General features: G+C 35.7%; 1 long non-coding RNA gene across 2 annotated transcripts in view; it reads left to right on the forward strand.

The window, feature by feature from the left end:
* LOC126956308 (uncharacterized) overlaps positions 1 to 13,477 on the forward strand; it is a 92,208-nt gene that overhangs the window by 61,965 nt on the left and 16,766 nt on the right. For both annotated transcript variants that reach the window (XR_007726297.1, XR_007726296.1), the window contains exon 2: positions 11,936 to 11,992. This is a non-coding gene — a long non-coding RNA (uncharacterized LOC126956308). The remainder of the gene's footprint in view (positions 1 to 11,935; positions 11,993 to 13,477) is intronic.

The following is a 13,477-nucleotide window of genomic DNA, read 5'->3' on the forward strand; positions in this document are numbered from 1 at the left end:
GGAGAACTACAAAACCCTACTCAGAGATATCAGAGATTACACAAATGAATGAATAAACATTCCATGCTTATAAATTGGAAGAATCATTATCATTAAAATGGCCATACTGCCCAGAGCAATTTACATATTCAAGGCTATTCTTATCACCTGCCAATGTCATTTTTCTCAGAACTGAAAGAAACCATTCTAAAACTCATATGGAACCAAAAAAAGAGCCAGAATAGCCCAAGCAATTCTAAGGAAAAAGAACAAGCTAGAGGCATCACATGATCTGACTTCAAACTATATTATAATACTATAGTAACGAAAACAGCATGGTACTAGCAGGGAAACATAGCATTAACCAATGGAAGAGAATAGAGAACCTAGAAATAAAGTCACATACCTATAGCCACTTGATCTTTTACAACATCCACAAATATAAACAATGAGGAAAAGACTCCCTAGTCAACAAATTGTGCTGGAATGGCTGACTAGCGATATGCAGAATAATGAAACTAGACCACTACCATTCACTATGAATAAACATTAACTCAAGATGGAATTAAAGATATAAATGTAAGACTTCATGCTATAAGAATCCTAGAAGAAAACCTAGGAAACACCATTCTGGAGATCGTCTTTGGGAAATATTTTATGACTAAGTCCTCAGAAGAAAACATAAAAAGACAAGTGGGACATAATAATCAAAAGAGCTTACACAGCAAAAGAAACTATCAACAGAGTCAACAGAATATCCTATGGAATGGGAGAAAATATTTGCAAACTATGCATCTGACAAAGGACTAATATCCAGAATCTATAAGATACATAACAATTGAACAAGCAAAAAACAAATAACTTCATTTTAATAAAGGGCAAAAAATACCAGAAAGACACATACATAAGTTATGTTAATCGCAGCACTATTCACAATGGCAAAGACATGGAGTCAACATAAATGCCCATCAACAGTGGATTGGATAAAGAAAATTTGGTACGTATACACCATGGAATACTATGCCGCTATAAAAAACGAATGAGGTCGTGTGCTTTGCAGCAACGTGGAGGGAACTGGAGGCCATTAGACTAAGTGAACTAATGCAGGAGCAGAAAACCGAATACCTTATGTTCTCACTTATAAGTGAGAGCAAAACACTGAATACACATGGATGCAAAAAAGAGAACAATAGACACCAGGGCCTACTTGAAGAAGGCAGAGTGTGCGAGGAGGGTGAGGACTGAAAAACTACCTATGAGGTACCATGCTTATTACCTGGCAATGAAATAATCTGTACACTAAACCCATGTGTCATGAAATTTACCTATATAACAAGCCTGCACAGTACCCCTGAAACTAAAACTCTTTTTTTTTTCTTTGAAGTAACATGAATCAGTACTTTATTCCTTTTTGTGGCCAGATAATATTCCATTGTGTGAATGTGCCATATTATTTTATCCATTTATCAGTTGATGGACATTTGGGTTGTTTCCAACTTTTGGTTCTTGTATATAATGCTGCTCTGAACAGCGGTGTACAAATATTTGTTTGAGTCCCTCCTTTGAATTCCTTTGGGTATATTCCCAGAAGTAGAATTACTGGGTTATCTTGTAACTATGTGTTTAACTATTTAAGGAACTGCCAGTCTGCTTTCCACAGGGGCTGCACCATTTTATATTCTCACCAAAAATATATGGGGGTTTCAATTGCTCCACACCCTTGATAACACTTGTTATTGTCTGACATCCTGATGGCAATGAGGTGGTATCTCACTGTGGTTTTGATTTTCTTTTCCCGATGACTAATGATGTTGGGCATCATTTCATATTCTTGTTAGCCATTTGTGTATCTTCCTTGGGAAAATGTCTATTCAAGTTCTTTGTACATTTTTAAATTGTTCTGGTTTTTTTTTATTATTGAGTTATAAGTGTTCTTATATATTCCAGATACAGTTTTCTTATCAGATATATGATTTGCAAATATTGATCAGCAAGTATCTTTCAATAAAGGAATTCTAAAATTTCAAAAAAAAGAGCAAAAGACATGAACAGATATTTCTCAAAAGAAGATATACAAGTGGCCAAAAAACATGAAAAAAATCTCCACATGACTGATCATCAGAGAAATGCAAATCAAAACGACAATGAGATACCATCTCAAACCAGTTAGAATGGCTATTATTAAATAGTTTTTTTCCTAAAAGATGCTCGTGAGGCGGCAGAGAAAAAGGAACATTTATGCACTGTTGGTGGGAACATAAATCAGTTCAGCCACAGTAGAAAGCAGTTTGGAGGTTTCTCAAAGAACTTAAAACAGAACAACCATTTGACCTGCAATCCCATTACTGAGTATATATACAAAAGAATATACATTGCTCTATACAGAAAAGACATATCAACTTGCATGTTTATCACAACATTATTCATGATAGCAAAGACATGGAATCAACGTAGGTGCCTATTGATATATTAAATAAAGAAAATGTATTTCATATATGGCACGGAATACTACACCACCCTAAAAAAGGATGAAATCATGTCTTTTGCAGCAGCGTGGTTGGTTGCAGCTGGAGACTATTATTCTAAGCAAATTAATGTAGGAACAAAAAACCACATACCACATAGTCTTACTTATAAGTGGGAGCTAAACATTGGGCACTCATGGACATAAAGACGACAACAATAGACACTGGAGATTACTAGACAGGAGAGGTAGGGAAAGGGTGATTCAAGGGTTAAAAACAAACTATTGGGTGCTATGCTTAGTACCTTGTGATCCGATCAATCATACCCCAAACCTCAGCATCATGCAAATATACCCATGTAATAAATCTGCACATGTGTATCCTGAATCTAAAATAAAAGTTTAAATTATTAAAGAAAACAGCAAACAAACAAAATGTCAGCTACTTTCCTGTATGCTAGCAATGAGCAATTTGCACTCGAAATTAAAACACACTATTAAATGAGCTCCACCCAGTGCTTTGGGAGGCCAAGGTAAGAGGATTGCCTGAGTCCAGGATTTTGAGACCAGCCTGGAAACATAGGAAGACTTCATCTCTAGAAAAACATTTAAAAAATTAGCCCGGCATGGTGGCACATGCCTGTAGTCCTAGATAACTGGGAGGCTGAGATGAGAGAATCACTTGAGCCCAAGATTTCCAGGTTGCAGTGAGCTATAATCATGCCACTGTATTCCAGTCTGGGTGACCAAGCTTGACTTGCCTCTGTAATAGTAATAGTAATAATAATACCAATAAAGTCCAAAATTAAAGGACTGAGGAAAAAAATTCAAACTGATTTATCCGAGCAAATTCAATATTTATTTAAGAAAATCTACAAAACACCAATGACAAAAATCAAAGAACTAAATAAATGGAGAGGCATTTTATGTTCATTGATAAAGGAAATCTCAATGCCAGATCTTTCCAACCTCATCCATAAATTCAATGCAGTCCTGACCAAATCACAGCAAGTTAATGTATGAATATAGACCAATTGATTCTGAAATTTTCATAGAAAGGCTAAAGTACCAGAAGAGGTGATACAATACTGAAGCAGAATAAGAAAGTCAGCCCGACACTACCAAACTTCAAGAATCATTATTAACTTACAATAATTATTATAGTGTGATATTAGATAAAGAATAGAAAAATAAATCATGCATCATGGAATAGGGAGCCTAAAAATAGATCCATACAAATAATAGTTAACTGATCTTTGACAAAGAAGAAGGATATTCAATGGCAAAAAGATGTTATTTTTAATAAATTTCTTTTAAATAAACAACTAAACATCACATGCCCCCGCTCAAAAAAAAAAAAATGTACTCCCTTCAAAAGAAACATTTAGACATTGGCTTTACTCCTTTCTCAAAAATTAACTCAAAATGAATCTAAGACCTAAATGTGAGATATGAGACACAAAAACTTCTGAAATATAATATAGGAGAAATTCTAGATGATCTTGGATTGCTGATGAATTTTAGATGCAAAACTAGAAGCACCATACATGAAAGAAAAAAATGATACTTTTGACCTCTTTAAAATTATTATTATTATTTACTTTGTGAAAGATACTGTTAAGAGATAGAAAAGACAAGCCACAAATTTGGAGAAAATAATATTCTAATGGTAGATACTGACATAATTCATTTTTCAAAACCCACAGACTGTACAAAACAAAAAGTGAATCTGAATGTAAAATGTCAGCTTTAGATAATAACAGTGTATCAATATTTGGTCTCTCGACAATTGTTACAAATATACTACATACAATCACACAAGATGTTAATTATATGGGAAACTCTGAGGAAGAGGGAGGAGGTATATAGGAACTCTGGACCTCAATTTTCAATATGCCTAAAAGTACTCTAAAAATAACATCTATTAATTAATTATTCCAGATAAAAATTTGAAGTTTTTTTTGTATACACCAGCATTTTCAATTATATGTGATGGTAGAATCCTATCTAAACTAGTGACTTGGTCATTCATTAGAGGATTCTATTTTAATGCACTGCAGAACATGTTTTTTCAGTTATTTTCTTATTTTTATTTTAATTTATTTTAGTTTCGAGACAGGGTCACCCAGGCTGGAGTGCAGTGGGGCAATCACAGCTCACTGCAGCTTTGACCTCCTGGGCTCATGAAATCCGCCCACCTCAGCCTCCCAGGTAGCTGAGACCACAGGTGCACACCACCATGCCTGCCTAATTTTTTCATTGTTTGTAGAGATGGGCTCTTACTATGTTGCACAGACTGGTCTCAAACTCCTGGGCTCAAGCAATCCTTCCACCTTGACCTCCCAAAGTGCTGAGATTACAGCTGTGAGCCACTGTGGTGGGTTTTTTTTTTTTTTTTTTTTTTTTTTTGGTATATTTGCTTACATGGGTTGTTTCTTTTTTTTATCCCCAGAAGTAATTAAGATCTCTGTATTTTCATAATATAAAATGGCACCTATAGTAGAGTATACCAGGGATTGAAGGCATCTTTAGAGTCTCAGTAATTTTTTTCAGAGCACTGTTAAGTAAAAAGTGTGTGTGTGTGTGTGTGTGTGTGTGTGTGTGTACATATATACATGAGTAAAATAAAGGTATACCTTTCAGATATTGGGGTATGCTTCCAGACCACTGCAATGAAGTGAATATTCCAATAAAGCGAGTAATAATTTTTTGGTATCCCAGTGCCTATAAAATTATGTTTATGCTATACTGTAGTCTATTAAGTGTGTTATAGCATTATGTCTAAAACTACAACGTACATACCTTAATTAAAAATATTGTATTGCTAAACAATGTTAACAATCATCTGAGCCTTCAATGAGTCATAATATTTTTGTTGCTGGAAGGTAATGCCTCAATGTTTTTGGAAACTGATCAGGGTGGTGGTTGTTGTAGTCTGGGTTAGCTGTGGCAAATTATTTAAATAAGACAGCAGTAAAATTTGCTACGTTAATTGACACTTCCACAACCACAAAATATCATTAGCAGGTGATACTGTTTGATAGCATTTTACCCACAGTTGAACATCTTTAAAATGGGAGTCTATTCTCTCAAACCCCTGCTGCTGCTTTATCAACTAAGTTTATGTAATTCTAATTTTTTTTGCTATTTCAACAATGTTCGCAGCATCTTCAGCAGGAGTAGATTCCATCTCAAGAAATCACTTTCTATTTTAATCCATAAGAAGCAACTCCTTGTTCCTTCAAGTGTTATCATGAGATTGCAGCAATTCAGTTATATCTTCATGGTCCACTTCTCCTTTTAGTTTTCTTGCTATTTTCACCACATATGTAATGAGTTTCTCCACTGAAGTCTCGGACCCCTCTAAGTCACACATTAGGGTTGAAATCTACTTCTTACAACCTCCTGTTAACATTACTATTTGGACCTCCTCCTATGAATCACAAATGTTCTTAATGGTCTCTAGAATGGTGAATCCTTTCCAGAAGGTTTTCATTTTACTTTTCCCAAATCCATCAGACAATTTACTAACTATGGCAGCTGTAGCCTTGTGAAATGCATTTCTTGAATAATAAAACTTGAAAGTCAAGATCACTGCTTGATCCATGGACTGTAGAATGGATGGCATATTAGGAGGCATGTAAACATTGATCTCCTTGTCCATCTCCATCAGAGTTCTTGGGTGACCAGGTGCATTGTCAATGAGCAGTAATTTTTAAAAGGGCTTTTTTGCTTTTCTGAACAGTAAGTCTCAACAGTGGACTGAACGTACTCAGCATACTGTGCTGTAAATAGATATACTTTCATGCAAGCTTTGTCACTGCATTTATACAACACAGGCAGAGTAGATTCAGCATAATTCTTAAGGGCTGTACGACTTTCAGAATAGTAAATAAGCATTGGTTTTAACTTAAAGTTACCAGGTGCACTAGCCCCTAATAAGATTGAGTCACTCTGTCCTTTGAAGGGTTGAAGCCAGGAATTAAAGTCTCTCTAGCTTCCGAAGTCCTCGTTGCATCTTCTTCCAACAGAAGGCTCTTGTGTCTATTGAAACTCCATTGTGTATTGTAACCACCTACATCAATTAATTTACCTAGATCTTTAGATAACTTGTTGCAGCTTTTCCATCAACACTTGTTGCTTCACCTTGCACTTTTATGTTATGGGGGTGGCTTCTTTCATTAAACCTCCTGAACAAACCTCTGCTAGCATTACATTTTTCTTCTGCAACTTCCTCCCTCCTCTCAGCCTTCATAGAATTCAAGAGAGTTAGGGTCTTGCTCTGGATTAGGCTTTGGCTTAAGGGAATGTGGTGGCTGGTTTGATCTATCTAGACCATTGAAACTTTCTCCATATCAGCAGCAAAGATGTTTCTCTTTCTTATTATTTATGCTTTCACTGGTGTAGCACTTTTCATTTCTTCAAGATTTTACCTTTTCATTCACAACCTAACTGGTGCATGAGGCCCAGCTTTTGGCCTATCTTAGCTTTTGACATGTCTTCTTCACTAAGTGTAATCATTACTAGTTCTTATATAAAGTGAAAAATGTTCAACTGTCTTTCACTTGAACACTTAGAGGCCATTATAGAATTACAAATTGGCTTAATTTCAGTATATTTGTATCTCAGGGAATAGAGAGGCCCAAGGAGAAAAAGAGAGAGGCCCATTAGTGGAGCAATCAGAACACACACAACACTTATCAATTAAGTTTGTTGTTTTATGTGAGTGTGGTTAGTGGTGTTTCAAAACAATTAAAATAGTAACATCAAAGATCATAGATCATTACAACAGATATAATAATAAAGAAAAAGTCTAAAATATTCTGAGAATTACCCTAACATGACACAGAGATATGATGTGAGTTCATGTTGTTGGATAAATGGCCCCGAAAGACTTGCTTGATATAGGCTTGCCACAAACCTCCAATTTGTACAAAACACAGCATCTGCAGAGCACAATAAAGCAAAGTGAAAAAAAACAAGGTATGTCATATATTCACATATTCATATACATGAATAAGATATATATGTATATTTCATTTATTATGTAGATTCTCCCAAATCACTTAAATATTTGTGTACTAACACCAGGTGAACTTGGGCACTGAACAAGTTCCCAAATTTTGTAATCAGATTGGACGTTCCTATTCTCATTTTCTGTTACACATAGACTTTGCATACTACAAACTTGTATCACAATAACTACTGAAAACCAAGCTTTGCAAAGAAATGACATCATTGAAGGGATGTAGCAATTTAATATTGACACTATCTTCTTCATCAGGCTGATAGTTTGCACACTCACAGTTGTGCAAAATTGTATAATATCTGTGTCTACCTAAAAATTGTATAATATCCCACAGTACCCATGTAAATTTTCTGTGACACCCTAGTGTGTTTCAGTGCACTGTTTGGGAACAGCAGGAGTAGAATTGTTGTATATTAAATAATATGAAATATTATGGAAATTACATATATCAAAAATTACATATTGTGCTATTGTTCAGTTCAAAGGATAAAAGTGAAATAAATTCCTGTGTGTGCTCACTACTGGTACTTTGAAGCCCTCTATACAGCTCTTTCTGAATATATTATCCTTTCTCTTTCTCACAGAAGAAACTTGTCAAGTATGCTGCTGGGACAAATACCAGAAACACAGGCAGTGATGGTTTAAATTTGACAGGTAGAAGCAGAGGACTAGGCTGGGCACGGTGGCTCACACCTATAATCCCAGCACTTCGGGAAGCAGAGGCAGATGTATCACTTGAGATCAGGAGTTTGAGATCAGCCTGACCAACATGGAGAAAGCACATCTCTAATACAAATGAAAAATTAGCTGGGCATGGTGGTGCATTCCTGTAATCCCAACTACTCTGGAGGCTGAGGCAGGAGAATTGCTTGAACCCGGGAGGCAGAGGTTGCACTGAGCCGAGATCATGCCATTGCACTCCAGCCTGGGCAACAAGAGTGAAACTTCATCTCAAAAAAAAAATGAAGAAGAAGAAGAAGAGGAGGAGGAGGAGGAGGAGGAGGAGGAGGAGGAGGAGGAGGAGGAGAAGAAGAAGAAGAAGAAGAAGAAGAAGAAGAAGAAGAAGAAGAAGAAGAAGAAGAAGAAGAAGGAGAAGGAGAAGGAGAAGGAGAAGGAGAAGGAGAAGGAGAAGGAGAAGGAGAAGGAGAAGGAGAAGGAGAAGGAGAAGGAGAAGGAGAAGGAGAAGGAGAAGGAGAAGGAGAAGGAGAAGGAGAAAGGAGGAGGAGGAGGAGGAGGGAGGAGGACTATTAGGATGCATAAGAGTCTCCAGACTTTCATAATCCCAGGGAAATGTGACTGAATGCACAGGTTTTGTTGGCAGAAAGGATTTTTCCTCTATATGTGGAACCCTCTTTGGGCAGGTACATGTGTGACAATACGATCAGCTTGTTGCTAAATATTTGGATCTGTTCCCATAGTTAGTCAACACATATGGTCATTCCTTAAACAATACAAATCTGGGTAGTCTAGGAGCCTGTACGATCATCTGGTCTTTTAACAAGGAATCCAGCTGTAGGAACAGCATCTTCTGTGGCCAGCACATTGCTGTCAGTTCAGCCCATTTTACTGAGTGGTCAATACAGCAGGCTGTCAGTCAGTATGATGATGGCAGCAGCACCTCACTGGATTTTTCTATCTTAAATCCAGACAATTCCATGCCTTATTTCCAAGGCCATTAAAACAGGAGATGCGTTATATAGCACCTGCAGAAGCTTTAAATCCCACATGTAAGAATGATTATTTATTTTTACCATTTTAGTGTGTGGTAACGCTTTAACTGCAGGCCATTGGCAGGCTTTAAGAATTTAGGTAGCTTGCAGCAATGTGCTTGAACCCACCAATGTGGGAAGCACTTCCAGGGATCAGAGTGAATGAGGTCAAACCAACCAGTAGGCATGCTGGTACTGGGGAAAAATAAACTAAACTACTTGAACTGATCACGAGTCTGAATAATTACTAGCAATCACACTCCGGTCGTAGAAGTCAAAAGCTGAATGTAATGGCCATCGGTGACTATGCTGTATTAGAAGCCAAGTTACAGTTCACTAGGGAGATACTCTCAAGACAAATGAAGGTTTGTGTTCACTTACCTCTCCAGTGAACTCACTTCCAAACTTTTCCTGATTACTCAGTTACACATGTAAAACAGAATTTCATATTTTTAGGTGACCTGTAAAAGGGCAGTTTCTCAAGACAATGAGGATGATGTATTTCTGACAAAGAAGTATTTAAATGAATACTTTCTCTTTAAAATCATGTTAAAATGAATGAATGAGTGACCTGTATAGGTACAGTTGGAATGGAAATATTTTATATCACAGACATATCAAGAATGTGAGAAATATAACAAACTTGCTAAAAAGCCCATGAATACTAGTAATAATATTTCTTTTTCCTTTATTTTAATAAAAAAAAGAAGGAGCAATGCCTTCAATGAGGGTGCTTTATCTCAGTAATGCAATATTGCACTTGTTTAAGTGTTGCTACTAATTAGTACATATCCTAATCTACTTGCCTAAATACTAGTGGAGTACTAGTAGAAAATGGTTACTGTATTTACCTGCCTAAATACTAGTGGAATACTGTATCTGCCTGCCTAAATACTAGTGGAATACTAGTGGAAAATGGTTACTGTATTAGTCAGGGTTCTCTTAAAGGGACAGAATTAATAAGATATATATATCTTATTTTTTATATATATATATAGTAGTCCAGGAGCCTGTACACCCATCTGGTCTTTTAACAATGAATCCAACATTTATATAAATATAGGAACAACATCACATATATATCATAAATAGATACATGGGGGTTTATTAAGTATTAATTTACATGATTACAAGGTCCCACAATAGGCTGTCTGCAAACTGAGGAACAAGGAGAGCCAATCTGAGTCCCAAAACTGAAGAACTTGGAGTCCAATGTTCGAGGGCAGGAAGCATCCAGCATGGGAGAAAGATGTAATCTGGGAAGCCCTGTCTCTCTCCTTTTTCAGGTTTTTCTGCCTGCTTTATATTTCCTGGAAGCTGATTAGATTGTGCATATCAGATTAAGGGCAGATCTGTCTTCTCCAGCCCTTCTCCACTGATCCAAATGTTAATCTCTTTTGGCAACACCCACACAGACACACCCAGGATTAACACTTTGTTTCCCTCAACTCAATCAACTTGACACTCAGTATTAACCATCACAGTTATATGTGAAAATATTTTTTTCACTTTTTTTAAGCATAGGGCTCTTTTGATATTTTTAGCTAGAATATTTCTGAAGTAGTTGTATAAGGTACACACAATTATTTACTGTATTATATATACACAAATTGATTTTTTATTATTGACTCATGTATTTTTGAATACAGTATAATATGAAATTTAGTTCTCTTGTTGCACATTGCATCTTCAGATAGGTTCATCCTACATAATTACAATTTGTACCTGTTGACCTACCCCTTCCCATTTTCTCCTCCTCACACTGATAAGTACTTCTCTACTCTCTCCATTTCTATGTATTTATCAGTTTTTAGATTCCACATATAAATAAAGTCATGCAGTGTTTTTCTTTCTGTGTTTGGTTTATTTCACTTTGCATAATGTCCTCCAGGTTCATCTATATTGTCACAAATGGAAGTATCCTCTTATCTTTTAAGTCTGAATAATATTCCTTTGCACCACAATTTCTTTTTTATTGTATATATCTAGAATGTATGTGACTACATATATGCACATATATACACATATGTGTGTGTATTATATGTAATATATATGTTACATAATGTAATATATAAGTTTCAGGATCCTCAAACTTCCCTGGGAGGGTGGAATAAATAATCATTCTCTAGTGCTTGATGCTCACCAGTTATTAACTCCATGTATACACAAGGCATGTGAGTTCATATTAAAATCCATTTAGGTGTTGTAACTGGAAAATGGTGATTTTTTTTTTTTTTTTTTTGCCTAAATAATTGCAATTGTACTTTGGAGCATAGGACATGATTACATACACTGTTCTTAAAATCATCACTGGAAAACTTATTTTCAATCAATTGTGAATCATTTCTGTTTTAATGTTTTATTCCTTCAAATTCAAATTTTTGATCTTATATTTCCAGTGTTCAAAAAGACAAGGGGATAGGAGAGGAAGGAAAATAAAAGGAGATTGATCAATGATATTCTTTCAAACGAACAGTTCATTTGAATTGCAACACTGTGCCAACTATGCCCTTAAAATCACATTTCTTTACTCAAGAGTACGCTTCAATTGTGAAAATAGATCATTTTATTTTCCCTTTTGAGGTCAGCTTGTTACAGATGGAACAGCCCGTTGCTGTGTTTATGCTGAAATGGGTTTTTGAGCTGTGCAGGTGCATAGGTGGTAATACACTGCATGATTACATTTAGTTTGTATTTCAATTCTAACTCTCCTGAGCCCTGACTCTACTTTCTCATTTTCTTCTTTTGTAACAGTGGTGCATAGGGCGATGACTATAGATTTTCATCCGTAACTCCCAACACCCTACTCAGGTTGGTATGCTAAAGCAATCTTTTTTTCTACAATGTTTTTCTTTTGGTTTTGTTTCACACATTTTGGTGATCTTTTTTTTTTTTTTTTTTTTTTTTTTCCTTGCTCATCTTACTTTGTTCCAGAAACAAGGAATTATCTAATATTTGGGCTGCCATTACACAAGCTTAACAACTAAAATGATTTAATTCACACAAATCAGATTATATCAAATCTTATTAACTTCCATATCTTCCAGTTAATTACTGTGAAATTCCGTGTGCTAAGAAAATTGTTTTGTTTTCTCAAAATGGGTGAAAAATACTTCTGCATTTGTCACAGTTGTAGAAGAGAAAAAAGCTGAAATCTGAGCTTCGTAAAGGCTATCATCATCAACAAATATAAAATTTGGAAGATTTTATTAGAGTTACTCTTATATATCCACCTACCAAGGTTTTCTATCTTCTTGCATTTTAAGCAACATGTGCATGTTTGAAACTATTTATTCTAAATGTTCAATTTAATTCTCACCTAAAGATTCTTCTTCAAATGAAACAATTACATTTTCCCTAAAAATGCAAACATCCTTACTTATAATTTGGCAATACAACTATGAAGATTGAGGGAGTAAAGAAATTTTTATGAATTATGTAAAGAAAATAAGAGCAATTTGAAAAAATTCAGGTGTTGTAATGCATAGAATGTCTAAAAGTGCCAAAATTTACTAAGCACCTTCTAAGACATAGTGTTCTGTGTTTATGTCATATCAATTGATATTTGCTGAGTTATTGCTTTGTTCCTGAAAATATGCTAGCTGCTCTAATACATATGGCTTCTCCTTGCCCTTTTCCTTCTACAGGTTAATATCTCTTGAACCAGTTTTCTTCTCTCTGTTCCTCCTACTACTATCTTGTTCAGATCTCCATCCACAATCTCTCACTTTTATAACTTTAGGCCTTCAGGATGATCCACCGATAATCTATACCTCATAGTGTTTATCTTCAGTGCAGACCTGCTCATGTCATTCTCCTGTATGAATTGCCCAGTGTCACTCCGTTGTCTTCAGTTTAGCATCCACATTTATCATGATGATGTGGTATGCATGTCTGGAGTCTGTTGCTCTTTGTCCTTTGCAGCTCCTTTTGCCTACATAGTGCACCTATGCATATTTGTTTCAGAAGAAATTACCTCTCCCGTTTCATAATGTTCTGTTAGGACTGTCAGCAACAGTGTTGCTCTAGAGAATGAGGACACGAACCAAACAAGATCAATCAATCTTTTCCAAGAATTGAATACATAGTAGAGTGCCAAAAAGGACTAAAGTTGGTCAGAACCGAGTCAATGCCACGCCATGACTGTGCCCTAATGAAGATGTCATGAATCTCTGCTACTGAGATCTCTGGGAACTGCTTTGTTTCTACATTTCTTGTGATCTTACTACACAGCTTCTATTTCAATTATGTGGTTTAGCCAGTGTATTAGTCCATTCCAATGCTGCTAAGAAAGAC

This window comes from Macaca thibetana, chromosome 6 (genome assembly GCF_024542745.1).
Source record: "Macaca thibetana thibetana isolate TM-01 chromosome 6, ASM2454274v1, whole genome shotgun sequence".
NCBI classification, from domain to species: domain Eukaryota; kingdom Metazoa; phylum Chordata; class Mammalia; order Primates; family Cercopithecidae; genus Macaca; species Macaca thibetana.